Source organism: Hordeum vulgare, chromosome 4H (genome assembly GCF_904849725.1).
Source record: "Hordeum vulgare subsp. vulgare chromosome 4H, MorexV3_pseudomolecules_assembly, whole genome shotgun sequence".
NCBI classification, from domain to species: Eukaryota; Viridiplantae; Streptophyta; class Magnoliopsida; order Poales; family Poaceae; genus Hordeum; species Hordeum vulgare.
In genome coordinates this window covers 36,757,811-36,778,670 of record NC_058521.1, presented here as the reverse complement: position 1 = coordinate 36,778,670, position 20,860 = coordinate 36,757,811, and the positions used below count along the sequence as shown (strand labels likewise).

The window sequence follows — 20,860 nt, the reverse complement described above, 5'->3', positions numbered from 1 at the left end:
AGATGTGGTGAGTTACTCTGTAAAAAAAACATTTATGTTGCAATGTTACTATGCTAAAAAAAGTCATGATGTCAAAATATGAAGCAATGCTTGTGATTCTATGGTTTTTTGAGTTGAGCATGGTAGTCTTTGCCCGGTTAAAAAATCAGTATGGTTGCTGTAAAAATACAATCATACAGTATTCAGAAAAGATATGAAGTATAATGCTTGTGTTGAATATGGTAGTCAAATGTTCAGAAATATATGTATCCCCAAAAATATGAAGTAATGTCCATTTAAGTATGTTAGTCAATGCTTGTGTTGCAATGCCAGTATGCTAAAAAGACTCCTGCTGTCAAACTCAATATGATTGTTGTGCAAAAGAAATGTTGTATCCTTGTCCAACAATGTTTAAAAAAATGTGTGTTCAAAAAGTAGTAAAAAGTCATGGTACATAACTAGTAATGTTGTAAACTTCTGTGAACTGGAAATGTGTATAAATGCCCTGATCAGAAATATGTTGTTATGAACTACTCTGAAGAAATGTTAAATCCTTGTATCCATGTCCTGCAAAAAAAAATCTTTTACAACAATTACTGCGCTGCAAATTTCATGCATACTTGGCGATCTATTGATGTTAAAAAAGAACTGATGTATGGATGTATTTTTCATGTTTTTTTGTAGGATGCTCATGATGCAACAGCAGCTCAACATAGCTATACGGCGCATGATTTTGTAACAAATACAAGAACGAATTCACATGCTGGACTCAACTCAACTGCTACAATGTATGATTGTGATGATGAGGAAGAAGAAATTTCATCGCAGCCACTCTTACCATTTGTTGGCATGCAATTTGACACTATCGATGATGCTAGAATATTCTACAATGAATATGCCTTCAAGACTGGATTTGGAATACACATAGGCGCTTCTCGAAACAACCAAAAGAAAGGTCCTACGACACTTATCAAGAGGGTTTTTGAGTGTGTCCACACAGGCAAGCCAGGAAGCAAAGCTTATAGTAGCACTGCTTCAGAGGGTCTATCAGTTGGTGCAGCCTCATCTAGCAAAGATAGCTGCTTCGAAATGGATGTTATGAACAAACGTCAAAAGAATAGGTTGCTGCGACATGATTGCAAAGCTAAGATGATAGTTGGAATCAAGGGAAACAAGTGTGTTGTATCACATTTTGTTGCGTAGCACACACACCCCCTGATGCCACAGCTAGAGCTTGTACGATACTACCGCTCACACCGCAACATTCCGGAAGAAGATATGGATCTCATAATGACCATGCATGATGTAAACTTCTCAACTTCATCGTGCATGGGGATGCTCTCAAGGGTGCGCGGCAGAGACCGCAAGATACTACCATACGTGAAGAGGGATGTTTCAAATGTCCGGTCAAAGCTGCGCCGAAACCTAAACCTCCGAGACATGGATTTGACAGTTGAGTATTTTAAGAGGCGGGTAGCTGAGAATCCTCAGTTCTACTATGAAAAAATTGTTTATAAGGACACCAACTCAGTTACAGGGCTCTTTTGGGTGGATGGCAGGACAAGGGCATTGTACCCTAAGTACAAAGACTGTGTTTTTTTTTATACAACATTTTATACAAATAGATACAACATGCCATTTGCTCCGATTGTCGGAGTGAACAACCATTTGCAAACGGTGCTGCTCGGTTGTGCGTTGCTACCAAATGAACAGATTGAAAGTTTCAAGTGGGTCTTCGAGAACATTCTGCTTGCAATGAACAATGAACACCCATTGAACATTATGACAGACCAGGACAAGGCCATGGAAACTTTCATATCTCAAGTCTTCCCCAACACGGTGCACAGATACTGGAAATGGCATGTCCAGAGAAAAGCTCATGAGAAGCTTGGCAGGATAATGAGCAGAGATGAGGTTTTTGAGCATGCTTTCTACAAGTGCATCAACGATTCTAACACGGTTGATGAATTTGAGGAGAACTGGCAGCATATGATACATTGCTTCGAATTAGTTGAGAATAGACATCTTTGCAACATGTGGCGCACCCGTTACACGTGGGTCCCAACGTTCTTTCGGAAGTGCTTCTTCCCCTTCACAAGCACTACTGGGAGGTCAGAGGGGCTAAACTCCTACTTCAAGACACTTGTGCACCCTCAAGATTCGGTGGGGAGGTTTGTGCAACAATATGAGATGCTACAGGAGACTATGCTAGACCGTGAGGACAATCAAGCTTTCATTGGTGCAGCAACCACAGCCCCGCTTTACTCTAGGTACAACATTGAACGTCGGGCAGTTGGTTTCTACACTCGGAGCGTGTTTTCCAAGTTTCAAGCAGAAGTGGATGCATCAACAAGCTTTGTTCTGAACCAAGTTCCTTATGTTGACATTAGAGGTGTGAAATTTGAGATCTTTTCAAATTACTATGAAGACCCCAAGATATTTACAGTAAATGTTGAGATGGAACAAGAGATATTTGAGTGCAGCTGCAATTGTTTCGAAATGAATGGCATCGTATGTGCGCATATCATTAGAGTCATGGTCCACCTCAATGTGCAAGCTATACCACAACGCTACTTGCTAGAACGTTGGTCGGAACAAGCAACTACACCAACCGGCAATAGTGCTCATCTACCGGATTTTGCGCTCCCTTCGAACAATACACTCAAGTACAACTCATTGTGCAGGAAGTTCACATGGTTAGCCTCTCAAGCTTGTAGCAATGATGTTGCCTACAAAATACTAAATGATGCAGCTCATACACTTGAGCCCATTATTGCTGCAGCAAAAAAGGGGGATTGCAAGAACAACGGGAATCACAACAGCAGCAACAGACCCCACAACAAAACACAACACAACATGAGCAGCAGCCACCAACAATGCAGCAGCAGCACGTGTCGCGTCAGCCAAAGAAACAACAGACAAAATAGCCAAGACAGCAGCCCCCAAAACCCACAATCCAACAACCAGATGCACCCAACCCGCTGGTTGAACAAGATACCGGGGAGAGTGTCATGCTTGAAAACCCAACGTGTGTCCCAAGAAAGGTCGACCATCGGAAAAATCAAGAAGGAGAAAGACTTTGCTTGAGCAAAGAGAGGATGCAGCAAAGAAGAAGGCAAAAACAGAGGAGAAGAAGAAAGAAACAAAACCCAGAGGAAAACTTGGACCAAAGAAGAAAAAAAGACATATGCTCATACTGCAAAGAAGATGGTCACAGCGCCCAAGATTGCGAGCAGTTGAAACTTGCGATGGCTGTCTAGAAATGCAACTATTGCACCGAGGATGGTAATGCTGCGAATACATGTCCCTACCTGAGAGCTGCAATATCAGTGGATGCAAATGTCGCTAGAGCAACAAAACTTACTACTTAGGCTTTGAGAAAGAAAAAAGACATGAACAGCTCATTCGCTTGCTGCATACAAAAAAGTGAAATGGAGGGGCTGCTATGTCACCGTAAATTTTCTCCTTTCTAGTTTTTGGTCACATGAGAAAGTCTCCTTAAAAAATGTAAAGAGCTAATTAATGTAGCAGCAAAAACATTGTTACATTTGTGTGATGGACAATAGTGAAGGTATCTATTTAGTATAAATTTTCAGTGTCTACAAAGTGTGTGTTGGACAAAAAACTGGTGATGTTTGATTCTGCTCACAGCGTTCTTACAATTATGCTCCATTTTTGAGACAAAAGCCAACTATAAAAAAGATATATGGTAAAAAACTAGCTTATAGCTTCTGAGCATAAAATTTCAAAAATCAGTATGGTTAAAAAACATCTATGCATCACCTTACATTTTCGGATATAAAACAGCTTGTGGTGATAAGCATCAAGCAAAAAGAAACTAAAATGTGTAGGATGTCTCCTGACAGCATTTCAAAGAAAAAATGCAAAAATGGGGACCCTGTATACATACTCTTAGGAGAACCTGACACTAAAATTCAAACAATGAAAGGTATATAAAATGGTAAAAACACAATTATCGTATATTCATCACACAGAAAAAAATGAGTTGCATTCATCTTCAACAAAAGAAAAAGGGGACTGATAACAATTTCCTTTGAACACTCTATATTACCATCCCAACAATAGTACCTCCACAAGTTGATTTAACAAAATAAACACTATCAATGCGTCAAAGTACCTCCAACACGGAGTTGCAACATTCCTAGACACTTATGAAAAAAGAAAGGTTACATCTTGGTTACATCAAAATGTAAACCACAAAATCCATCACTAAAAATCGCACGATTTAGTCGCCACGACGAAAACCAGTTCCATCTCCACCATTTATCTTTAATCAAACTTCCAGCAGCTTCCTCAGCTGCTCTGCAGGGTCCAAATTGTTGCTGGGATGCTTCAAAAGATTTGCTGCAATTCGTTTCCGGAGGTTGGGGATGTAAGTCTGACAACAAAAACAAAAAGAACCCAAAAGGGGTTAAATGGATAGAAAAGGGCCGTTAACTGAATTGAACAAAATCATGCACACCATTTTAGGCACAAAAATCATAAAACTGTAACAGGCAAGTATAATTCGGTACCTCATCAAAATGCATCATGACAACACCATTGTAGTTTTCCAAGTATAGAATTGCATAGAAGCCACAATTATAACTGAAAAAAACATTAAAAAGAAGATATAAGTATTTTCAAAAAAAGACTCTTGCGCAACATTGTCAATCCATACCATCCTTGTTGCACACAAGGAAAACAATTGATTTACAAAAATATTAGGCAAAAAGGTTGTTAAATTTAAGCACGAGTAGTTGGCACCACAACGTGGAGACTAAAATCTGGAAATAACATCTATATACCGACATACCAGCAGGTCAAACCCAGTTTCTTTGTTGGGTTTTTAAAAAAGTTTCACCATAGGTATAAGGAGTGAGTTGCATCACACCAAGAGGCTAACCCAGGCCCATGAACCCACTCACACCATTAATGAATGGAATGAAAAACTTATGTATCTAAGCAACAACATCCTGTCATATAAGGAAGTGCAACAACACCACCAGCATGCTTTCATTGTCATAGCGTCAGAAACTTGATGGATTGTATGAAATTAATACAAAAGTAAGGGGACAACATAAGTAGTTTCAACTTCTGATAAAGTACCATGCCAGGTGTCTAAACAGGCAACAGCTATACTAGTTGTCAACTAATTATCAATTAGAAAACTATCAATCAATCCCTTATCTACATCAGAAAAAAAACCTTATTGAGCAGCATTCACAAATCCTGCAGCCATATAGGGGAGAAAAACCACAAAACAGATGAAAACGGTTGCCTCATTCACAAGGATAAACATGGACAGGTCGAACTAAGCCACGAATCTAAACAAGTACAAGCCTACAAGGTACAAAGCCTTACTGTATTTCTTGTGTTGGGTAATCTAGGGTGATAATCTCAAAGCAATTGAGATCAAATTTGAACGCGGATTCGCAGTTTGCAACCTTCTTTATGTTGGTGATCTGATTGGATGCAACAAAAAACAATATTTTAAAAAAAGGTATTCTGGTGTTTGAATCATACTGATATTGAAACAAAAAGTGATCACTCTCAGAAAAAGACAGGTAATAAACTTCACTACCACATTGTTGGTTGCATTCGTGAGCAATGTAACATCCTCGGAATTCTTGATAGAGTCGAAGACATTGAATTGTTTATGCATCAAGTTAGCAACAACTACACCCCAATGTCTGTTCTGGACAACAACAATGAAAAGCTACGACGGAACAAAAACAAACTACAAGTATAAAAAACAGGCTTGATATAAAAATAAGATACACACAACAAATGGTGCAATATGAAACTTGGAACTTACTATATCAGATTTTGTAATCTGGTTATTTTCGCAAGCCCTTCGGAACTCTCTTTCGCAACTTCTGGGATTGAACAAGCCAGGATCCACTGCCAATTGAGACTGGGAAACAAGAAGGAATTGGATACTCATTACCACTAACTGTGTCTATTGTGTGCAAAAAAAAGTGAAGAAAAAGGAAAAAGCTATATGTGGGTAACACTAACCCCCATGAAGACAGAGAATTCAAACTTCTTTGGCTTCTTCCTGTTGTACATTTGCTCCAGGTTGAATGTTTTTAGATAGAGTGTCATTATATCGGAGTCAATCTCGGCTCGTGGCTTCAAGGAAGAATGGAAGTTCTCAAGTGATGTGTGAAAACCCTCTATTTCAATGAAATCAGGACTGCAAAAATTTAAAAACAAATTAGCACAGAAAACAGATGGAAAAAAATTACTACTTTCGACAATCCAACGACCACACCATATGTTACAATGAAAATGAAAAAACATACAAGCGATAAAAAGGAGACTCACATCGGTTTGCCGTGTTTTGTTTTTGGTATCTTGTACCTGCTCAAAACATACTGTTGGTACAATGCATCATCTTTTGGCTCGATCTTGATCTTCTTCATCCTTTGAGCACTAACAGAAGGCTGGGTTGTTCTCTTCTTTACTCCCTTCTTCACATGTTTGATTCGCCCGCTGCTATCACTAACAATCTTTGCAAGGCGATCATGCATCTCTGCATCAGTCTAACCTTGTTGCACTGGCACAAGGACTAAAACAAAAATATGAAGAGAGAGAAAACATAAGTAACTCCGAATAAACTACTTGATACATGGTATTCAAATAAAAGCTTCAAGCAGAATATATGGCCAAAAAAAGGGGCAAACTTGGAGCTACAAGTGGATCTGCAAATGCAATTGGAGATGATTGTCTCGGTATGTTAGTGGACCTTGGAAGCTTTGGTTCAGTGTCAAAGCAAGGACCGTCTCCATCGTTTTGCCCCGGAAGCTTTGTGTTGTTTCCCTGCGTTGCATGCTTTGGGGTTTTGTCATATGTAGGTCCTGCTGAAACATGGATGGGAGTTTCCATTCCCTTATTTGCTTCCTTATACTTCCTTGTTGTGTCATCATCCATATTGAGCCATTCGAAATCTTCAGTTCCCTCTTTGAACAGGCTCATTGATGGACCATCATCAAACTCCAAGGCAAGTCCTTGCAATGCAGCCATCGTGCCGTGTGACAGAATAACATTCTGACCCTCATCAGCAACATATGGATCTTTCAAAACATCTGCACCAACTTCAGTGCCTACTGACTTCTCGCGTTCTCCAAGAATAGGTCCTTGCTGCACATCTTCCATCCCTGGAAACCCGCAACTCTGCATTTTCTCCAAACCAATGTCCCGTTGTGCTTCATTCTGGTTGGTGTTGCTACAACATGCAACTTCCTTGTCTGCATCCACTTCTTGTGGTGTAGGACTTTTGTGAGCTTCAGGGCTAGTGTGGATGGGAGCCCTGGTGTGATCTACGTCTGGTGCATTGCCGTCTGGAGCATGAAATGTAACATCTTTGGGCATATGATCATTGTTTCTTGTTGCAGTGGCATTAGCTTCAACCAAAATAGATGCCAAACGCTTACAGAACATTGCTTCCAGAACCTGGCCAAATGATTTCAAAACCTTCTTAACTTCTGTTGCATGCAGCTTCTTGTGCTTTTCGTATACTGGTATCATGTGGCTTGGGATCTGTTTCAAAAGGAAAAGAACAAATGAAAAACAGAGGAAAAATTGTAGATTGCCCTCAACGAAGAAAAGCAGGCACACACAACAAAAATAATAAACAAAAAAATAAAGCATTGCAACAAGTTGTTGTTGCTGAAAAAAATGATGAGAACCTCATGAAAAAAGTGCTTACCTCCATTTCCTCACTTGAAGGCAGTGGATGCAACCACTCATCTAGAGAGCCACAGACATCACCGCCAAAGTCGCATCCATCAAAGGTTGAGTTGCTTGGTATATCAGGGATGTGTGCATCTGTCCGAACAAACTTGTTGTTCTGATGTCGAGTTTCACCGCAGCCGTCTAGCCGTACGCACGACGTCTCCGCCAAACGGCGAAGCTGTGAAAACCAGTGCATAAAAAGGTTTAAACCACAACCAAACAAAAAAGGATTGGAAAAAATGAAAAAAATAAAAGGATAATGTGCTCTTACATTTCGTTTTCCAAAATCAATCTTATCTAGGCTTAGCTTATTCCTATCAATTTCTTGTATCAACTTAAAGTCGTCGTTGCAAACGAAGCAAGACCTTGGGAGAGAGTAGTCAATTCTATGCTCAGAAGCTAGCAAACGAGGCACCTCAACAAAGTCCATGTAAATAATCTAAAACAAAACATAAAAATAACATTGTGAGACAACCTATCATAGATGGATGCTGCAGCGCAAAAAAAAGAAATGAAACAAAAAATATTGACACGCAACAAGCTCATGGGCCACACCGCGAACATTGGTAGACAGCCACCGATCCAGAAGGCAGTTTTCCCTTCATTCCTCTTCTTTTGATACTTCTTGACCTTATTCAACGCAACAACCAAGAAATGCTCATCCCAAGCAAACTCATTGATACTGTCCATGTCAACCAAGATCGCAAGATACTCTAAAGGAACCATGTTACCAGTACCAGGAGAAAGCACAAGAGCAATACACAACAGTACCCATGCCCTCTTTATAGTAACAACATCAAGAACATTTGCAACTTCAAGCACTTCGATAGTGCGCCTTGTTGGGGCCCTCGACCCAACTCGATATGGTTCACGCAACACATGTGGTTCATTCCTCCTCAACAACTCAACTGCCCTTGACCCAGAAGGTACATTGAAATTTTTTCGCACCATGTCTTTTGTATACAAAATGGACTTCTGTCTGTGACTGCAACAAGTAGAGTAAACAGTTGAGCCAATAAGAAACGAAACCTATTGCAAGAAAAAGATAGGAAAAATGATACTCAAGAGGAATATGCTTGAAAAATGCATACCTAAACAACGACTTATCTGGATTAATTTTCATGACTACCCAATCCAGCAGATCAGCGGGTACAGAAAAAGAGTTGATGTTCAAGAGGGAACCAAAGCTGCATAGGCATATAACATCCTTCTTACTTGTGGGCTGACAATCCGCAATCTGGCGCAAGCGACTGGCTGAGAAACGCGTTGAAAAAGACCCATCAGCAGCCGGGCATTCATCATCGTCCATTCTGCAAAAAAAAAACAGAAAAACGCGTTGGTCAGCATGTTCAAAATACATACTTCTGGCTGAGCATGAACTAAAAAATGTTAAATAGTTGCCTTGAACAAACAGGTGCCGCGCGTCTCAGACAACCTGATGATTTGCATGTTAACAAGTTACCAAGTAGCAATTTTACATGTTACCAAGTTACAGACACAAATCGACGAGCAAACACACATATGGTACTACAACAAACCAACAAACACTGCAAAAAAGTTGTCTGATACCCAAGGTCCTCACAACCCCCAACCTACACATACCCAAGGTCCTCCACCGTCCACCCATCTCGAAATGCTCAGAGTCCATTATGATTTTGTTTCTTCAGCTGATGGACTAATCAATACTCAAACTCGAAACTGTATCCCATGTCTGAAGAAAAGAACCCATGCTCCCTGCTTATATATACACACCCCTTTCTCTTATGAAAAACTAGGGCATACCGTTGCTTCGGAAGATGGCATGGGCTAGCTAACCAACATCCAGCTGAAGCCTCCCCTGCAGAAATAAGACACAGAGCAAGTGACATGAGCCGATCCCCATGTCAGCAGAACTGCTCTGTCTGAAAGCGATGCAAACTGGCCTCCATGGAGATATGTGAAGCAGATACCAGGCGAAATGCGCCCGGGAGCACGCACTAGTACACAACGCCTTGCACCGCCAGCTGCTGTAACATCCAACATCAAACTGGCCTGGGGATACTACGGTACTACTACATCTGATTGGTGCTAGCTACTGTACTAGGCAGAGGACAAGTTGATCGGTGAGAATGTACGGTGCTAGCTACTGTACTAGGCAGAGGACACAAGCAACTAGTACATCTGAGAGAGATCCCCCCAGCCCAGAACCACATCGCCGCCGCAGTGAAGCCACCCGCGAAGGGTAGGACGCCGACGATCCTAACACCAACCGCCGCAGCAACTCCTCCCTACCACCCCCAACCTACACCTACCAAGGTCCTCCACCGTCCATCCCTCTAGAAATGTTGTGATTCCTACCGCGCACATATGGGATCTAGAAAAAAACTGACCTCGGCTCTGGGTCATCGTCGGCCATGGAGCGCGAAGAAGATGCGCGAGTAGCCGCTCCCTCTCTGCCCGCCGGCACCACCGGTCCCTTGCCCAGCTGCCGCGCCGACCGTCGCATCCGGCATTTGTGGATCGAGCAAGAGAGAGGAAGAGGAGGAGGGAAAGTTGCAATCCTCAAGGGCGAGCTGCAATGTAGCGGGGTGGACTCTGGTGGACCAAAAAACACCTGGTTGGTGCGGCGCGTGCTGCAACCTGGTCGGAGACTCGACGCTGCCCATTGTCCGGACGGAACGACTTTGAACCGTACGATTACGTACGATCTAACGGCCCAGGAGCCGGTTTACGGACCGAACGGATCAGCCGGTTGATCTAGAGCGTTTTCCGCTAACTAAACCGTACCAATCAGAGCTTCTCGGCTTAAACGCCAAATGAGCTCGCGTTGGAGACCACGCCGAAATGCCACTCCGGCTGACGTTGCTACTTTGCCCCTCATCGAACCGACTGCACCCTGTTTCCGTTACGCTTGGCCGTTGGGTCTTCAAGTCAAGGCCTTGGATCCAGGCCAACCCCCCGTGAGATCTCATCCGATACCCCATAAATAAACCCACCATCCAGCGAAATCAAATCAGAGCAAACCGAAGCAGATGTGCATAGCATACTACTAGTTTCCGTCCATCCATCCTCATTGCTTGCTAGATCTTGATCTTGTTGTTGGAATTATGCCCTAGAGGCAATAATAAATATAGTTATTATTATGATTCCTGTATCAAGATAATCGTTTATTATCCATGCTATAATTGTATTGAATGAAGACTCATTTACATGTGTGGATACATAGACAAAACACTGTCCCTAGCAAGCCTCTAGTTGGCTAGCCAGTTGATCATAGATAGTCAGTGTCTTCTGATTATGAACAAGGTGTTGTTGCTTGATAACTGGATCACGTCATTAGGAGAATCACGTGATGGACTAGACCCAAACTAATAGACGTAGCATGTTGATCGTGTCATTTTGTTGCTACTGTTTTCTGCGTGTCAAGTATTTATTCCTATGACCATGAGATCATATAACTCACTGACACCGGAGGAATGCTTTGTGTGTATCAAACGTCGCAACGTAACTGGGTGACTCTAAAGATGCTCTACAGGTATCTCCGAAGGTGTTAGTTGAGTTAGTATGGATCAAGACTGGGATTTGTCACTCCGTGTGACGGAGAGGTATCTCGGGGCCCACTCGGTAATACAACATCACACACAAGCCTTGCAAGCAATGTGACTTAGTGTAAGTTGTGGGATCTTGTATTACGGAACGAGTAAAGAGACTTGCCGGTAAACGAGATTGAAATAGGTATACGGATACTGACGATCGAATCTCGGGCAAGTAACATACCGAAGGACAAAGGGAATGACATACGGGATTATATGAATCCTTGGCACTGAGGTTCAAAGGATAAGATCTTCGTAGAATATGTAGGATCCAATATGGGCATCCAGGTCCCGCTATTGGATATTGCCGAGGAGTCTCTCGGGTCATGTCTACATAGTTCTCGAACCCGCAGGGTCTGCACACTTAAGGTTCGACGTTGTTTTATGCGTATTAGAGTTATATGGTTGGTTACCGAATGTTGTTCAGAGTCCCGGATGAGATCACGGACGTCACGAGGGTTTCCGGAATGGTCCGGAAACGAAGATTGATATATAGGATGACCTCATTTGATTACCGGAAGGTTTTCGGAGTTACCGGGAATGTACCGGGAATGACGAATGGGTTCCGAGAGTTCACCGGGGGGGGGCAACCCACCCCGGGGAAGCCCATAGGCCTTTGGGGAGGCACACCAGCCCTTAGTGGGCTGGTGGGACAGCCCACAAGTGCCCTATGCGCCATAGAGATAAAAATCAAAGAGAAAGAAAAAAAAAAGGAAGGAGGTGGGAAGGAAGGGGGACTCCTCCCACCAAACCAAGTCCAACTCGGTTTGGGGGGGGAGTCCTCCCCCCTTGGACTCGGCCGACCCCCTTGGGGCTCCTTGAGCCCCAAGGCAAGGCCCCCTCCCTCCCACCTATATATACGGAGGTTTTAGGGCTGATTTGAGACGACTTTCCCACGGCAGCCCGACCACATACCTCCACGGTTTTTCCTCTAGATCGCGTTTCTGCGGAGCTCAGGCGGAGCCCTGCTGAGACAAGGTCATCACCAACCTCCGGAGCGCCGTCACGCTGCCGGAGAACTCTTCTACCTCTCCGTCTCTCTTGCTGGATCAAGAAGGCCGAGATCATCGTCGAGCTGTACGTGTGCTGAACGCGGAGGTGCCGTCCGTTCGGTACTAGATCGTGGGACTGATCGCGAGATTGTTCGCGGGGCGTATCGAGGGACGTGAGGACGTTCCACTACATCAACCGCGTTCTCTAACGCTTCTGCTGTATGATCTACAAGGGTACGTAGATCACTCATCCCCTCTCGTAGATGGACATTACCATGATAGGTCTTCGTGCGCGTAGGAAAATTTTTGTTTCCCATGCGACGTTCCCCAACGGTGGCATCATGAGCTAGGTTCATGCGTAGATGTCTTCTCGAGTAGAACACAAAAGTTTTTGTGGGCGGTGATGTGCGTTTTGCTGCCCTCCTTAGTCTTTTCTTGATTCCGCGGTATTGTTGGATTGAAGCGGCTTGGACCGACATTACTCGTACGCTTACGAGAGACTGGTTTCATCGTTACGAGTAACCCTCTTTGCTAAAAGATGAATGGCAAGTGTCGGTTTCTCCAACTTTAGTTGAATCGGATTTGACCGAGGAGGTCCTTGGATGAGGTTAAATAGCAACTCATATATCTCCGTTGTGGTGTTTGCGTAAGTAAGATGCGATCCTACTAGATACCCTTGGTCACCACGTAAAACATGCAACAACAAAATTAGAGGACGTCTAACTTGTTTTTGCAGGGTATGCTTGTGATGTGATATGGCCAACGATGTGATGTGATATATTGGATGTATGAGATGATCATGTTGTAATAGAAATATCGACTTGCACGTCGATGGTACGGCAACCGGCAGGAGCCATAGGGTTGTCTTTATACTAACGTTTGTGCTTGCAGATGCGTTTACTATTTTGCTAGGAGGTAGGTTTAGTAGTAATAGCATGAGTATCACGACAACCCCGATGGCAACACGTTGATGGATGATCATGGTGTGGCGCCGGTGACAAGAAGATCGTGCCAGGTCCTTTGGTGATGGAGATCAAGAAGCACGTGATGATGGCCATATCATGTCACTTATGAATTGCATGTGATGTTAATCCTTTTATGCACCTTATTTTGCTTAGAACGACGGTAGCATTATGAGGTGATCTCTCACTAAAATTTCAAGACGAAATTGTGTTCTCCCCGACTGTGCACCGTTGCTACAGTTCGTCGTTTCGAGACACCACGTGATGATCGGGTGTGATAGACTCAACGTTCACATACAACGGGTGCAAAACAGTTGCGCACGCGGAACACTCGGGTTAAGCTTGACGAGCCTAGCATGTGCAGACATGGCCTCAGAACACATGAGACCGAAAGGTCGATCATGAATCATATAGTTGATATGATTAGCATAGGGATGCTTACCACTGAAACTATAGTCAACTCACGTGATGATCGGACTTGAGCTAGTGTAAGTGGATCATGAACCACTCAAATGACTAGAGAGATGTACTTTTTGAGTGGGAGTTTAGCGTATAATTTGATTAAGTTAAACTCTAATTATCTTGAACATAGTCTAAAGTCCACTTTGAATATATTTGTGTTGTAGATCATGGCTCACGCGACAGTCATCCTGAATTTTAATACGTTCCTAGAGAAAGCTAAGTTGAAAGATGATGGAAGCAACTTTGTAGACTGGGCTCGTAATCTTAAGCTAATCTTACAAGCTGGGAAGAAGGATTATGTCCTTAATGCTGCGTTAGGAGATGAACCACCCGCTACGGCTGATCAGGATGTTAAGAACGCTTGGTTAGCGCGTAAGGAGGACTACTCAATAGTTCAATGTGCAGTCTTGTATGGCTTAGAACCGGGACTTCAACGTCGCTTTGAGCGTCATGGAGCATTTGAGATGTTCCAGGAGTTGGAGTTTATCTTTCAGAAGAACGCCCGGATCGAGAGGTATGAGACCTCCGATAAATTCTATGCTTGCAAGATGGAGGAAAACTCATCTGTAAGTGAACATGTGCTCAAAATGTCTGGGTACTCAAACCGTCTAGCTGAGCTGGGGATTGAACTCCCGCAAGAAGCTATCACTGACAGAATCCTTCAATCACTGCCGCCAAGCTATAAAGGCTTTGTGTTGAACTACAACATGCAAGGGATGAACAAGTCACCCGGCGAGTTGTTTGCGATGCTGAAAGTCGCAGAGTCTGAACTCCGTAAAGAGCATCAAGTGTTGATGGTGAATAAGACCACTAGTTTCAAGAGAAACGGCAAAGGCAAGAAGGGCAATTCGAAGAAGAGCGGCAAGCCTGTTGCCAATCCGACGAAGAGACCCAAAGCTGGACCTAAGCCGGAAACGGAGTGTTACTATTGCAAGGGTATGGGTCACTGGAAGCGCAATTGCCCCAAGTATCTGGCAGATAAGAAGGCGGGCAAAGAAAAAACAGGTATATTTGATATACATGTTATTGATGTGTACTTAACCGGCTCTCGTAGTAGTGCCTGGGTATTTGATACCGGTTCTGTTGCTCATATTTGCAACTCGAAACAGGAACTGCGGAATAGACGAAGGCTGGCGAAAGATGAAGTGACGATGCGCGTAGGAAATGGTTCCAAGGTTGATGCAATCGCCGTCGGCACAGTGTCACTTTAGCTACCGTCGGGATTAGTGATGAACTTAAATCATTGTTATTTAGTGCCTGCGTTGAGCATGAACATTATATCTGGATCTTGTTTATTGCGAGACGGTTACTCTTTTAATTTAGAGAATAATGGTTGTTCTATTTCTATGAGTAACATCTTTTATGGTCATGCACCGAATGTGAGAGGATTGTTCATATTGAATCTTGATAGCGATACGCATATACATAACATTGAGACCAAAAGAGTTAGAGTAAACAATGATAGCGCCATATTTTTGTGGCACTGCCGCTTAGGTCATATTGGTGTAAAGCGCATGAAGAAACTCCATGCTGATGGACTTTTGGAGTCACTTGACTTTGATTCACTTGACACGTGCGAACCATGCCTCATGGGCAAGATGACTAAGACTCCGTTCTCAGGAACAATGGAGCGTGTAAGTGACTTGTTGGAAATCATACATACCGATGTGTGTGGTCCGATGAGCGTGGAGGCACGCGGCGGATATCGTTATTTTCTCACCTTCACTGACGATTTAAGTAGATATGGTTATGTCTACTTGATGAAGCACAAGTCTGAAACATTTGAAAAGTTCAAGCAATTTCAGAGTGAAGTGGAAAATCATCGTAACAAGAAGATCAAGTTCCTACCGTCTGATCGTGGGGGTGAATATCTGAGTTTCGAGTTTGGTGCTCACTTAAGACAATGTGGAATTGTTTCACAGTTAACACCGCCTGGAACACCACAGCGTAATGGTGTGTCCGAACGTCGTAATCGTACTCTATTAGAGGTGGTGCGATCTATGATGTCTCTTACTGATTTGCCGTTATCGTTTTGGGGTTATGCATTAGAAACAGCTGCATTCACTTTAAATAGGGCACCATCAAAATCCGTTAAGACGACACCATACGAACTGTGGTATGGCAAAAGACCAAAGTTGTCGTTTCTTAAAGTTTGGGGATGTGATGCTTATGTCAAAAAGCTTCAGCCTGAAAAGCTGGAACCCAAAGCGGAAAAGTGCGTCTTCATAGGTTACCCAAAAGAGACAGTTGGGTACACCTTCTATCTCAAATCCGAGGGCAAAGTGTTTGTTGCTAAAAACGGAGCTTTACTCGAGAAGGAGTTTCTCTCGAGAGAATTGAGTGGGAGGAAGATAGAACTTGACGAGGTTGTCGAACCTCTCATCCCTCTGGATGGTGGCGCAGGGCAAGGGGAAACCTCTATCGTTGCGACGCCAGTTGAGGAGGAAGTTAATGATGATGATCATGAAACTCCAGTTCAAGTTTCTGTTGAACCACGCAGGTCGACGAGATCACGTGCTGCTCCAGAGTGGTACGGTAATCCCGTCTTATCAATCATGTTGTTAGACAACAATGAACCTGCAAATTATGAAGAAGCAATGGTGGGGCCAGATTCCAACAAATGGCTAGAAGCCATGAAATCCGAGATAGGATCCATGTATGAGAACAAAGTGTGGACTTTGGAGATACTACCTGAGGGCCGCAAGGCTATTAAGAACAAATGGATCTTTAAGAAGAAGACGGACGCTGACGGCAATGTGACCGTTTATAAAGCTCGACTTGTGGCAAAGGGTTTTTCACAAGTTCCAGGAGTTGACTACGATGAGACTTTCTCACCTGTAGCGATGCTTAAGTCCGTCAGAATCATGTTAGCAATAGCTGCATTTTTCGATTATGAAATCTGGCAGATGGATGTCAAAACGGCGTTCCTTAACGGTTTCCTTAAGGAAGAGTTGTATATGATACAACCCGAAGGTTTTGTCGATCCTAAGAATGCTAACAAGGTGTGCAAGCTCCAGCGATCCATTTATGGACTGGTGCAAGCATCTCGGAGTTGGAACAAACGCTTTGATGAGGTGATCAAAGCATTTGGGTTTATACAAGTGGTTGGAGAATCTTGTATTTACAAGAAAGTGAGTGGGAGCTCTGTGGCGTTTCTAATATTATATGTGGATGACATATTACTGATTGGAAACAACGTAGAGTTTTTGGAGAGCATAAAAGGTTACTTGAATAAAAGTTTCTCTATGAAGGACCTAGGAGAAGCTGCTTACATTCTAGGCATTAAGATCTATAGGGATAGATCAAAACGCCTGATAGGACTTTCACAAAGCACATACCTTGATAAAGTTTTGAAGAGGTTCAAAATGGAACAGTCCAAGAAAGGGTTCTTGCCAGTTCTACAAGGTACGAGATTGAGTAAGACTCAGTGCCCAGCAACTGATGAAGATAGAGAGCATATGCGCTCCGTCCCCTATGCTTCAGCCATAGGTTCTATCATGTATGCGATGTTGTGCACTAGACCGGATGTTAGCCTGGCCATAAGTATGGCAGGTAGGTTCCAGAGTAATCCAGGAGTGGATCACTGGACAGCGGTCAAGAATATCCTGATGTACCTGAAAAGGACTAAGGAGATGTTTCTTGTGTATGGAGGTGACGAAGAGCTCGCCGTAAAAGGTTACATTGATGCAAGCTTTGACACAGATCCGGACGACTCTAAGTCGCAAACCAGATACGTATTTATTCTTAATGGGGGTGCGGTAAGCTGGTGCAGCTCCAAGCAAAGCGTCGTAGCAGATTCTACATGTGAAGCGGAGTACATGGCTGCCTCAGAGGCGGCTAAGGAGGGTGTCTGGATGAAGCAGTTCATGACGGATCTTGGAGTGGTGCCAAGTGCACTGAATCCAATAACCTTGTTCTGTGACAACACTGGTGCCATTGCCTTAGCAAAGGAACCGCGGTTTCACAAGAAGACCAGACACATCAAACGACGCTTCAACCTCATCCGCGACTACGTCGAGGGAGAGGACGTGAATATATGCAAAGTGCACACGGATCTGAATGTAGCAGACCCGCTGACTAAACCTCTTCCACGGCCAAAACATGATCAACACCAGAACTGTATGGGTGTTAGATTTATTACAATGTAATTCACATGGTGATGTGAGGGCTAGATTATTGACTCTAGTGCAAGTGGGAGACTGTTGGAATTATGCCCTAGAGGCAATAATAAATATAGTTATTATTATGATTCCTGTATCAAGATAATCGTTTATTATCCATGCTATAATTTTATTGAATGAAGACTCATTTACATGTGTGGATACATAGACAAAACACTGTCCCTAGCAAGCCTCTAGTTGGCTAGCCAGTTGATCATAGATAGTCAGTGTCTTCTGATTATGAACAAGGTGTTGTTGCTTGATAACTGGATCACGTCATTAGGAGAATCACGTGATGGACTAGACCCAAACTAATAGACGTAGCATGTTGATCGTGTCATTTTGTTGCTACTGTTTTTCTGCGTGTCAAGTATTTATTCCTATGACCATGAGATCATATAACTCACTGACACCGGGGAATGTTTTGTGTGTATCAAACGTCGCAACGTAACTTGGTGACTATAAAGGTGCTCTACAGGTATCTCCGAAGGTGTTAGTTGAGTTAGTATGGATCAAGACTGGGATTTGTCACTCCGTGTGACGGAGAGGTATCTCGGGGCCCACTCGGTAATACAACATCACACGCAAGCCTTGCAAGCAATGTGACTTAGTATAAGTTGCGGGATCTTGTATTACGGAACGAGTAAAGAGACTTGCCGGTAAACGAGATTGAAATAGGTATACGGATACTGACGATCGAATCTCGGGCAAGTAACATACCGAAGGACAAAGGGAATGACATACGGGATTATATGAATCCTTGGCACTGAGGTTCAAACGATAAGATCTTCGTAGAATATGTAGGATCCAATATGGGCATCCAGGTCCCGCTATTGGATATTGACCGAGGAGTCTCTCGGGTCATGTCTACATAGTTCTCGAACCCGCAGGATCTGCACACTTAAGGTTCGACGTTGTTTTATGCGTATTAGAGTTATATGGTTGGTTACCGAATGTTGTTCGGAGTCCCGGATGAGATCACGGACGTCACGAGGGTTTTCGGAATGGTCCGGAAACGAAGATTGATATATAGGATGACCTCATTTGATTACCGGAAGGTTTTCGGAGTTACCGGGAATGTACCGGGAATGACGAATGGGTTCCGGGAGTTCACCGGGGGGGGGGCAACCCACCCCGGGGAAGCCCATAGGCCTTTGGGGAGGCACACCAGCCCTTAGTGGGCTGGTGGGACAGCCCACAAGTGCCCTATGCGCCATAGAGATAAAAATCAAAGAGAAAGAAAAAAAAGGAAGGAGGTGGGAAGGAAGGGGGACTCCTCCCACCAAACCAAGTCCAACTCGGTTTGGGGGGGAGTCCTCCCCCCTTGGACTCGGCCGACCCCCTTGGGGCTCCTTGAGCCCCAAGGCAAGGCCCCCTCCCTCCCACCTATATATACGGAGGTTTTAGGGCTGATTTGAGACGACTTTCCCACGGCAGCCCGACCACATACCTCCACGGTTTTTCCTCTAGATCGCGTTTCTGCGGAGCTCAGGCGGAGCCCTGCTGAGACAAGGTCATCACCAACCTCCGGAGCACCGTCACGCTACCGGAGAACTCTTCTACCTCTCCGTCTCTCTTGCTGGATCAAGAAGGCCGAGATCATAGTCGAGCTGTACGTGTGCTGAACGCGGAGGTGCCGTCCGTTCGGTACTAGATCGTGGGACTGATCGCGGGATTGTTCGCGGGGCGGATCGAGGGACGTGAGGACGTTCCACTACATCAACCGCGTTCTCTAACGCTTCTGCTGTACGATCTACAAGGGTACGTAGATCACTCATCCCCTCTCGTAGATGGACATCACCATGATAGGTCTTCGTGCGCGTAGGAAAATTTTTGTTTCCCATGCGACGTTCCCCAACACTTGTTTCTTGCAGAGCTAAAAAGGAAGGGAGGAGGAGACGGTTCGGTGATGAACGGCAGGAAGAAGCAGGGCCGGGACAACCACAAGGCATCGTAGGGCCGCAGCGACCGCAAGTCGGGGTCCGGGATGAGCGGCGATGCCAAGAAGGGCGGTCACGGCAGAAAGTTCACCTGGGAGGGCGTCGATGGCTACACGGACGAGGACCTCGACCTCGTCGCCAGCAAGGGCCCGGGGACCGATGCCCGTGCCTCCGGCAAGAACAAGTCCTAGGGAGAGGGTGATGCCCTGCCCCGCCCGCCCGTCGCCGTCCGATAGATAGCTTTAATTAGCGTTCTCAATCGTGTCAGCTCTTCAAATAATTATATAGATCGTGGTGTGGCGTGTTTGGCATGTAGATATGATCTGATCTAGTATTTCCAGTTGTGGGCTTCACTTGTCTTGTCTTGTGTTCTAGATCTCGCACTTAACTTGTGTTCAACCTTGTCTTTTGTTTCTGTCATCTTGGTTCTTCCTTCTGCGTTGATTTCTGCTCAATTTATTTACCGATCCATGCCAACCGCCATCAGTGCTCGCAGGAGTCGAGTCCTTTATCCATTCTTCGAACTGACAGCACCCTGTTCCCATTACGCTTGGTCGTTGGGTCTTCGAGTCGAGGCCTTGGATCTAGGCCAACTCTCGTCAGTGCCATTGGAAACGCCATGGTCCATGGCGTTTGCCGCCTGAGTAGCAACGCCAGGCCCCGTGGCGTTTCTATGTGGGCTGGAACGCGAGCTAGTTAAGCGTGTGAATGTGGAGCAGAAACGTCACGGTAGACTGGTGTTTCTATTTGCAGCAGCAACGCCACGAATTGTGGCATTTCTAAAAGGATCAGATCGTGAAATAGTTTCGTACAGAGTTTATTTTGTGTTGTAGTTTCAGAGTAAGGTCAGAACAGTGAAGAAGTCCGCCGTAAGCAAACACTTGCCAGCAAAGGATATGCAAGATTCTAAAAAAGAGGAAAGGATATGAATGCTAAAAAAGCAAATGATATGCTTACTGATGTTGCTCTTGAGAAAGTGCAAGGACTGGTATTTTTCTTCAAGGGGTATAGGGAAACTTTTAAGAATCATTAGAGATATCCAAAGGAATTACA

General features: G+C 44.1%; 1 long non-coding RNA gene and 1 pseudogene across 1 annotated transcript; both read left to right on the top strand.

Moving 5' to 3' along the window:
• The first annotated feature begins 765 nt into the window (after positions 1-765).
• LOC123450233 lies at positions 766-2,906 on the top strand (annotated as a pseudogene).
• Positions 2,907-10,498: 7,592 nt separating this feature from the next.
• Positions 10,499-20,227, top strand: LOC123451125. Its single transcript, XR_006632101.1, has 2 exons — positions 10,499-10,658; positions 19,742-20,227. It is a non-coding gene; the product is annotated as an uncharacterized LOC123451125 (long non-coding RNA).
• Positions 20,228-20,860: the final 633 nt, after the last annotated feature.